Source organism: Gouania willdenowi, chromosome 18 (genome assembly GCF_900634775.1).
Source record: "Gouania willdenowi chromosome 18, fGouWil2.1, whole genome shotgun sequence".
NCBI classification, from domain to species: domain Eukaryota; kingdom Metazoa; phylum Chordata; class Actinopteri; order Blenniiformes; family Gobiesocidae; genus Gouania; species Gouania willdenowi.
This window is the reverse complement of record NC_041061.1, coordinates 25,742,152-25,751,186: the sequence shown is the minus strand read 5'-3', so window position 1 is coordinate 25,751,186 and position 9,035 is coordinate 25,742,152. Positions and strand designations below refer to the sequence as shown.

At 40.5% G+C, this 9,035-nt stretch overlaps 1 protein-coding gene across 2 annotated transcripts in view; it reads left to right on the top strand.

Moving 5' to 3' along the window:
- The first annotated feature begins 1,543 nt into the window (after positions 1 to 1,543).
- Positions 1,544 to 9,035, top strand: part of nat16 (N-acetyltransferase 16) — a 56,810-nt gene continuing 49,318 nt past the window's right edge. For both annotated transcript variants that reach the window (XM_028474969.1, XM_028474967.1), the window contains exon 1: positions 1,544 to 1,711. The gene's annotated coding sequence lies outside the window, so the exon portion shown is untranslated. The remainder of the gene's footprint in view (positions 1,712 to 9,035) is intronic.

Sequence of the window (9,035 nt, the reverse complement as noted above, 5' to 3'; positions counted from 1 at the left end):
TCCTGCTATCACTGTTACAGTTAAAGCTGCATTCTTCAGGGCTAAAGCAGCTGTAGCTGCTGCAGCAGGAGAGGAAGAACGCTGTGAGCAAACGACACTATGTGACTGAACCCGACCACCAGTTCTAAATATCTGTCTGAACCCGACCCGTCCGATGCCATCGGACCCTGTCAGTGTTTGGTCGGGTAACCATCCTCTAGTATCAGCTGTGCTCCGGTAATAAACAGTTAATGCGCACGCCCACGGCAGCTTGGCTGATGGCTGCAGTTACACTAACCATCGCGGTGTCACTATGGAGTCTGATTTCTAGATCCTGCCCTATGCTTCTTTAACAATTGGGAAAACTGTAATTAACCACTAGGGGAGGATATGCCTCCCCTGCCCCCGCAAACTCCACGTATGTGTCGACCATCAGCATGTGCAGTAGTCAAACATGTATATTAGCGATATAAAGAGAAAAAGCAACAGGCATGCGCTGACTGGATATTCCATTAGTGTGTGTGACTGAGTGAAGTCATAACTGGAGCACTCTCTACCTCCTTTCCCTCTTTTTCAATGAGTTTGAACAGGGAATGCATACATTCAGAGATTTTAATGATAAAAATGTTTAGATCATAGAGAATACGAATTTATAGAGCAGTCAAGTGGACAGATTAACGTCTCTTATTATTATTAGTATTTTACATGCCATGATGACAGGAGGCTTGCCTGCACGTCACTGGGAATTAACATTTCAAAAGCCAATGGAAAGCCTAAATTTACTTTACTTTACTGTAGTGCACTGGCGCACTAGTAAACCTAAATAGAGTGCATGTACTCCAAATGTGAGCACTAGTAGTAGGGCTGAACTATGGTTGATATCACTATATCAAACAGCTTTCCATGGTGACGGAGCCTTCTCTGTTGATGGTTCCAAGCTGTGGCATATTATATTGTTAGGCCTTTTCCATCAGAATATATACAACCACTGATATATTTAAATAACACCTAAGAACACATATGTTTTCTTTATCCATTTATTCTTGCTAAAATAGCCATGCCATTGCAGGTTTTAATGAGTTGTATCATATTTATTTATTACTTACTATATTGTATTAGCATTTACCTTCTTGTGTGTAATTTTTGTTGTAAAGCACTTTGTTCAACAACTGTTGTTTTTAATGTGCTCTATAAATAAACTGACTGACTGTTTGATGGTGTGTTCTTGCAGGTGTGATGGTGGATCCCATCCTCACACAGAGGCAGAGCTGTCTTTTAACTGTCCCATTGATTCAGCTCCTTGGAAGTCTCTGCACACACACACACACACACACACACACACACACACACACACACACACACACACACACACACGCACACGCACACGCACACACACACACACACACACGCACACACACACACACACACACACACACGCACACACACACACACACACACACACACACACACACACACACACACACACACACACACACACACACACACACAGAGGGGGGAGGGCTGCAGTGAGTGATGCTGAGCCTCTCCAGTGTTTCCAGTACGGGGAGACTGACGTAAGAAACTGGGAGAGGCGGGGCTTACGGTTCATATCACTGACAGAGCCGGTCTGTCTTTCATTCATCACCGGGACCGAGCTCCTCGTGCATCCGCCGTGGTACCGTCATCCATCCTCCGACAGCATCCAGGACTGAAGCGCCGGTCAGCATCCGCGGTAAGAGCCGCAGAGCGGGGGCCGTTAGAGAACAGCCGGTGCTCGGTGGGATGGGAGAGGGAGCACACGGTAACATCCCTGTGTGGGCCCGCCGGGCTCATTGTGCCATATCGGCTCTGATGGCATTGTCTGATCGCCCATATTATGCAACATTATTTAAATGTAGCGAGATAAGGCGAGACCGTGGGATTAATCGGACTCACTCGGTCCTTCCGTGCTCGGTTGTTACGTGGGCATTTCTAATGACGATAGGCCGTCACACTGTGTGCACTTTAAAGCTTTTGTGGGGCTCCTGACTGCAGCCCAGCCTGCACTGCTGTGTGCTCACAGCCACCAAAGGATGGAGGCATGACGGAGACATGACATCAGCAACCACAGCACTAATCCCACATTTATATCACTGTTACATGTGTACATGTGTACATTTGGAAATATCTAGTAAAAATAAGCATAAGCAGTGTTTATTATTATTATTATTATTATACAATGAAACCAATCCATCCATCATTTACACACAGCCTTATTCAGGGTCACAGGGAACCTGAGCACAGCCTACATGACTCAGACACACACACACACACACACACACACACACACACACACACTCACACACACACACACACACACACGGTTGAAAATGTACCTCTAGATATTAAAGTTTGCAGCTTGTAGATCTCCCACAGTAAAAATGTGCACATCAGGTTTATTGGAATGACTAACAGGGATTGTGTGTATACAGTATGTGTTACCTGTATAGATGGATGGAAGAGCTTTACAGTCATATCTAAGGTGTCACCGTGGCATGGAAAAGCTGGAGTGCGGTGAAAAAAGAGAGAACGTCATTGTGTGTGCACTTTATTCTTTCTGACATGGTTTGAGTGAAAATGATTGGATTCATGAACAAATAAAGGACTGAGTGAGAATCGGATGCTATCTGCAGTCAGCTAACCTTATGATGCCATCATCTGCAGAGCATCTCTGATTGTGGAGATCCTCTGTCTGAGGTGTGGAATTCTCTCTAATAAGAGTTGTTAGACTTGCTGGAGTCCTTATGTTCTACATGCATTTTATATTAAAATACTTTTTCTGTCAAAAATGCAAAAAGGCACTTGTCCCATTTACACTGGCACTCAGTTCTCCAGCTTCTCTGAACCTTAAACTTGAATCAATAAATTTACAATTTACTGTAATGTATTTCAGTCATGGTCGACGTGACTGAAGTAGGTCCGCCTTGTGTAAGCCGCTATCATCTACTGAAGCAGGCGGCCACTGTCAACCAGCGGGACAAACTAATTCTACATCATTTAACACCGGCCGGGCCATGCTCGGACATGAGCATTAAGTGTTTAGTTCAGCACGACAAAGATGCAGAAAATGGATACTATGGTATGTGGAGGTGAAACGCTGCTTTTTTCAGCCAGTTTGGGTCCCCGGATTCATCAGTTAGTCTGGTTACAAACTGTGTCACTACAGCCAATGTGGCTCTTTCAAGCAAAATAGTGGCAAATGTGTCTCACAACTGGAAGTGTTAATTTATCTCTTGCTGCTCCAGAAGGACCTTTAAAGAATATAACCCAACAAAATATCTACTGTCATATATGATCTTTGATAGAGCTTGCAATAAAAATTCACTACAGGTACGGTTTACGTCTATTATTGCTGGTTTTTGCACCCACCTGGTGGCAGTTTCACATACAAATATACAAATCAGAACACATGTGACAACAGTATATGTAGCAAAAGTCACAAATATTCCTTCATTGAGAAGATTCTTAAAGGGGAAGTACCATTTATTTTGGGATATATTTTTGTTGTTGTTGTTTATTTATGTATATAATAAAATATATAATGACTAGCAATTTTCCATTCATTTCATATACATTTTAGGAAGAAATACTATATTGGGATATATATCATTATCACGACATAAATACCTACATTGTGTTATAAAATGTTCTCCGTATTGCACAGCACTAATATGTGGTGTATGTTTAAACTTCTTTAGTAGGGGCTCCGACTTTGTGTTTCAAATATTCCCCAATTCCATTTCAGGGTTTACCCATTTCCCATGTCACTTTGCACTTTGAGTTTCAGTTTCATCATTTTTCCCTGTTTAGATGACTTCACTGGCTATTAAAGTTCCTTAAATCATACCAAACATGATGAGTAGGGTTAATAGAGTTGACTACTGTTATTAATTTTACATTTTATAAGCTTTATAGAATTTACAGAAACAAGATAGTCAGTCACAGAATAACATGATCACTTGTCGTACCATGTTGTGCAAGATTTTGAACAGGATTAGTTCATGGAATTGGACATATTTATTCTCCTGTTTTCCAGTAAAAAAAAAGTGTGTAAATGTTTGACATTGTTCCAAAACTTGTTTGTGAGGCATTTCCATGTCATGTCGGGGCCAAATTTTAAATGTATATATAGAGAAAAAACAGGTGAGATTGCTTTTTCTATTTTGGAATGTGAATTCCGTTTTCTCCATCTGTTTTCTGTGACCAAGGAAAATAGGAACAGCTAGTCATTGACAGACTCAAGAGCCCAGCCATGCACATAATCGAATGTGTATTGTTGAATGCCTTCTCACGATCTAGGGATGAACCTAAATGAAGATTCTTAGACCAAAAATGAGAAAACCAAGGCTGAAAACCGAAAGATTGAAAGAAATAATTATAAATGTCCATGTAAACTTATAATACTGTATATATTTACACTATTTAAATCAGAATCAACTTTATTGACCATGTAATGTATGTTATACACACAAGGAATTTGACTTGGTGAACTGTGCTCTCTCCAATAGTGTAAACATAAATAATAACAATCAACTAGAAAAATATAAACATAAATATAAACAGTAGTTAGACTAATATGTGCAAAACTAAATAAGATAATATAACAAGATAACAATAATAATAATAACAACAACAACAAAAACAACAACAACAATAATAATAATGCAGTGATGAGTAGTGCAGGTGAACATTTCAATTAAATAGTATGTACATGAACATTCTCAGATTGATCCAGGGTTGTTATGTTTAGTTCCATGGTTATTTCACAGAAACAGGTCTGACACTCTTTGACTGTTTATAGTTGATCAGAGTGATAGCCTGGGGGAAGAAACGTACAGTGATCTGTAGCATCACCCGGAGGGGAGGAGTTTAAACAGATTGTGTGCAGGGTGGGAGGGGTCTGCAGTGATGCTACCTGCCCGTTTCCTGACCCTGGACAGGTATAAGTCTTGGATGGAGGGCAGATCAACACCAATGATCTTTTCTGCAGTCCTGATTATCCTTTGTAGTCTGTGTCTGTCTAGTTTGGTTGTAGATCCAAACCAGACAGTGATGGAGGTGCACAGAACAGACTGAATGATGGAGGTGTAGAACATGATCAGCAGCTCTTGGGGCAGGTTGAATTTCCTCAGCTGATGCAGGAAGTACATCCTCTGCTGTGCCTTTTTTCTGATTGTGTCTATGTGGGAGGTCCACTTCAGGTTCTGTGAGATTGTGGATCCCAGGAACCTGAAGGAGTCCACGGTAGCCACTGTGCTGTTCAGAATGGTAAGGGGGGGGAGTGGGGGGCCTTATTTGCTGCTTCCTGTCAGTCAGGAAGTTGGAGGCCGGCACTGTGAGATGGGTGAGTTTCTGGTGAAGGATGTCCGGGATGATGGTGTTGAACGCAGAGCTGAAATCCACAAACAGGACCTAGCGTAGGTCCCTGGGGAGTCGAGGAGATGCGGGATGTAGTTCAGTCCCATGTTGACTGCATCATCGACTGACCTGTTTGCTCGATTGGCAAACTGCAGGGGGTCCAGCAGGGGTCCTGTGATGTCCTTCAGGTGGCTCAGCACCAGCCTCCCAAAGGACTTTATGACTACGGACGTCAGGGCAATGGGTCGATACTCAATAGTTAAATAGTCAAATAATCATATAAATATTTATTTGTGAGGCAACGAAATTAAAATTCTTGGCCAAAACTGAAAATGAGAAAACCAAGGCCAAAAACTGAAATAAATTGTTACAATTTCATTTAGCAGACATTATTATCCAAAGACACGTACATCACGAGAAGTTAGGGTTGAACGACTTGCTCAACATTACACAGTGATGAATGGGGTTGGATTTGAACCGGTGACCTTATGATCACAAGCCTGCTTCATTAACTGTTATGCAACCACTGCCAGTCATTAGTACCATTGCATTTATTTTAATCAATTAAAAATATATTAAAAATATATTATGTTTGTATATATATATATATATATATACACACATGTAATGTAACACTTCGTTGTTTTACACACGTGGACAAAAATGTTGGTACCCTCCCGTGAAAGAAAGAAAAAACCCCAATGATCACTGAAATAACCTGAAACTGACAAAAGTGATAATAAATAAGAATTTGCTGAATATGAACAAATGAAAATTAGACATTGGTTTTTAACAGAATTATTTTAAAAAACAAAATAATGGAACTGCTTGAACAGAACTGATGGTACCATTAACTTAATATGTTGTTGCTGAACCTTTTGAGGCAACCACTGCAATCAGTCGATTTCTGTACCTGTCAATGAGACTTCTTCACCTGGTATTTTCACCCACTCCACGTGAGCAAACTGCTCCTACTGTATCAGATTTGAAGGGTATCTTCTCCAGACTGCATGTTTCAGCTCAGACCAGGCCTCATAAAAGGGCCCATGTTAAGCTAAATTGACTTTTCTGTGCTTTAAACATCATAAAAGTTCTATTATGTCTTCATACACATGCATAAAGTGTTTTTTTCATTGATTCGCTCAATTGTTAGTTAGAGGGTGATTTGCTCCTTTCTTACTGCAGGGTGAGCCCAAACACCTCGCTCCAATTTGATGACGCGTTCCCACTTTGATGATGAAAAATTAGACACTGAGCTGGAGAAGCCACGCCTCCAGGAAGCTCTCTGTCGTGATTGACATGTAAACAGACATGCCCACAAAGGTGAGCATTTCCGCGTCCTTTGCGCAGTGCTATGTATGTATTTTCTACAGTCTATGTATGTACCGGCGAACGCCCCGCCCCCACGCTCTGTCTCGTGTTTATAAAGCAGCATGAGCTCGGCTACAGAGTGGGTGGGAGGAGGGCGGGTCATCCTCTGGCCCTACGTCACCATGTGGGGGGTGGAGAAAGTCAGTGTCCCATCTATAGACACGCCCACTCATGAATATGCATAAGTAGGACGCAAATCGGCCTGTTTGTGTAGAATTGCTCTTTTGCCTCTTTTCAGAGGCTAAAACTCTGGAAAACAGGCGAGTTTGGGAAATAAACCTCAAATACTATATTTTTGGGGTTCTTAGAACAAATGGAGATGGGTGAAAAATAGCATGATATAAAATAAAATGTACATGTCAAGAAAGCTTCTCAGGGTAAAGATTTCCCCCTGTGCTTAGTATTGATATAGTTACCTGAGAAAAGATTAGATTAGATTAGAAAAATGTAGTTGGCCACCACAACAGGACATTATCATACAAATACTAAATGCCATTGACATGATTTAGAACTTCAACAGAACAGACATAGTAAGCAACCATTCACAGTAAGCATGTGAATCTCCATCACTGACAACGACTCGATACGCATCTCGATACACTACCAGCAATACGATACATTAGCGATACATTGAATCCCCTGGTGATACGATGCAATACGATTCATCCCTGTTCCCCAGTCGACACGATTTGATATTGATTTGATGGCGATTCAGTTCTACACAATGCGATATAATGCAATTTTGTACAATGCTATTCAACATGATAATGGGCGCTGTATTGATACGAGTGAGACCCTCAGTTTGTGTAAGGTTTAGCAACAGAGCATACAAACTACCTGCATCTTATCAAGTTTACCATCTTTCTACAACGGATTTAAAGTATTTACAGTAGGTGCGTCATGAATCTCATCTATAGCTGCTGCTGCTCTCGCTGACCTCCATGTTGTTCTAAGTTTGTTGCGGTCCCAACGTGCTTCAGTACGTGTTCAAAACAAAACATGAAGCACATTGTGGTTTCAATGTGCCTTGGGAAAACAGGATAGAATCAAATACAACATGAAAAAATTTCCCTGCAACCCTGAAAACAGGAACAAGCGGGTCAGAAAATGGATGGATGGATGAAAAAATTGCTGCAACCATGAATTTTACCGATGCAGGCACGCAGTGACCGATGCATCTCGATTTCACCCGATACACACTGAATGCATCTATACACTTGCATCACGCACGTTTGTATCTAGACACTGATTAATCTCCACATGCTTAATTCACAGGTGTTCATAACAAAACAAAACAATGTATAAGAATGTATTTTGTCCATAACAAAACAAAACTCTGTCTCTGCTATTATCAGAGTAGTCTTTTTAAAACCAGCCAGGAACAGACATCAAAGATGGATTTGCAACACATAAAACTAAATCAGAATGAGATTTATAAGTAATATACAGTACATGGAACAAAATGAGCTAGCTTTCCTATACAGATGACATATAAGGCAAAGTGTATGCTGGACACTGACACAGTAATCTACACTCTATGGTAAGACTGGTAGGCACTTTATGGTCAACTTGTCAGTATTAAATTGCAAAGGCAAATATTCATGAAACAAACTCTAGGATTTGTATAGATAATCTTTCTATCTCGAAACAGATTTTTGTGGTAAAAGGAGGGTCACCATGTGAGTTTCATAAGGCTCACATTGCTCTCATTAACAAAAAACACCAAATAACAATGAACCATTGATGCTTTATGAACATGGTTAATTCAAATCTATCTACTTGTCAATATGTTTCACTTCCCCTTTAAAGGTTGGATGGATAATTCTGGTCTACACTGACTCTTTACTGCTGATACAGGAGAGCTATTTTTGAAAGAGCCAAAACACGACGCTTCTACACTGATACGCTCTGATTGAAGTTGTCATATTTGTGGTCATACTCGTTCCTTTTGACTGAATTTTGAAATAAAGCTGCTGCAAATGGCTTTGTTACATTACCGAACCTCTGTTTTATTTTGTTTTTGGACATTTAGACTAATTCCTTGTTCAAAGTGTTTGTTTAAATAAACACTATTCAAGAGGTCACCCCATCCAGTCAATGTATCTTTGTATTCTTGGGTTGTGTTTAATGACGGATGAGTGAGAATGAAATCAACAAACTCTTTGTTGGAAATGAGGGCAGTCAGATGTCTCAGCTGTGATAGAGTGATATGATTCACTCTCTGTTATTTGTTCTTAATGCTACAAAAAGATCTTTTATAATGATCGTGAACTGGAGGTTTATTGGAT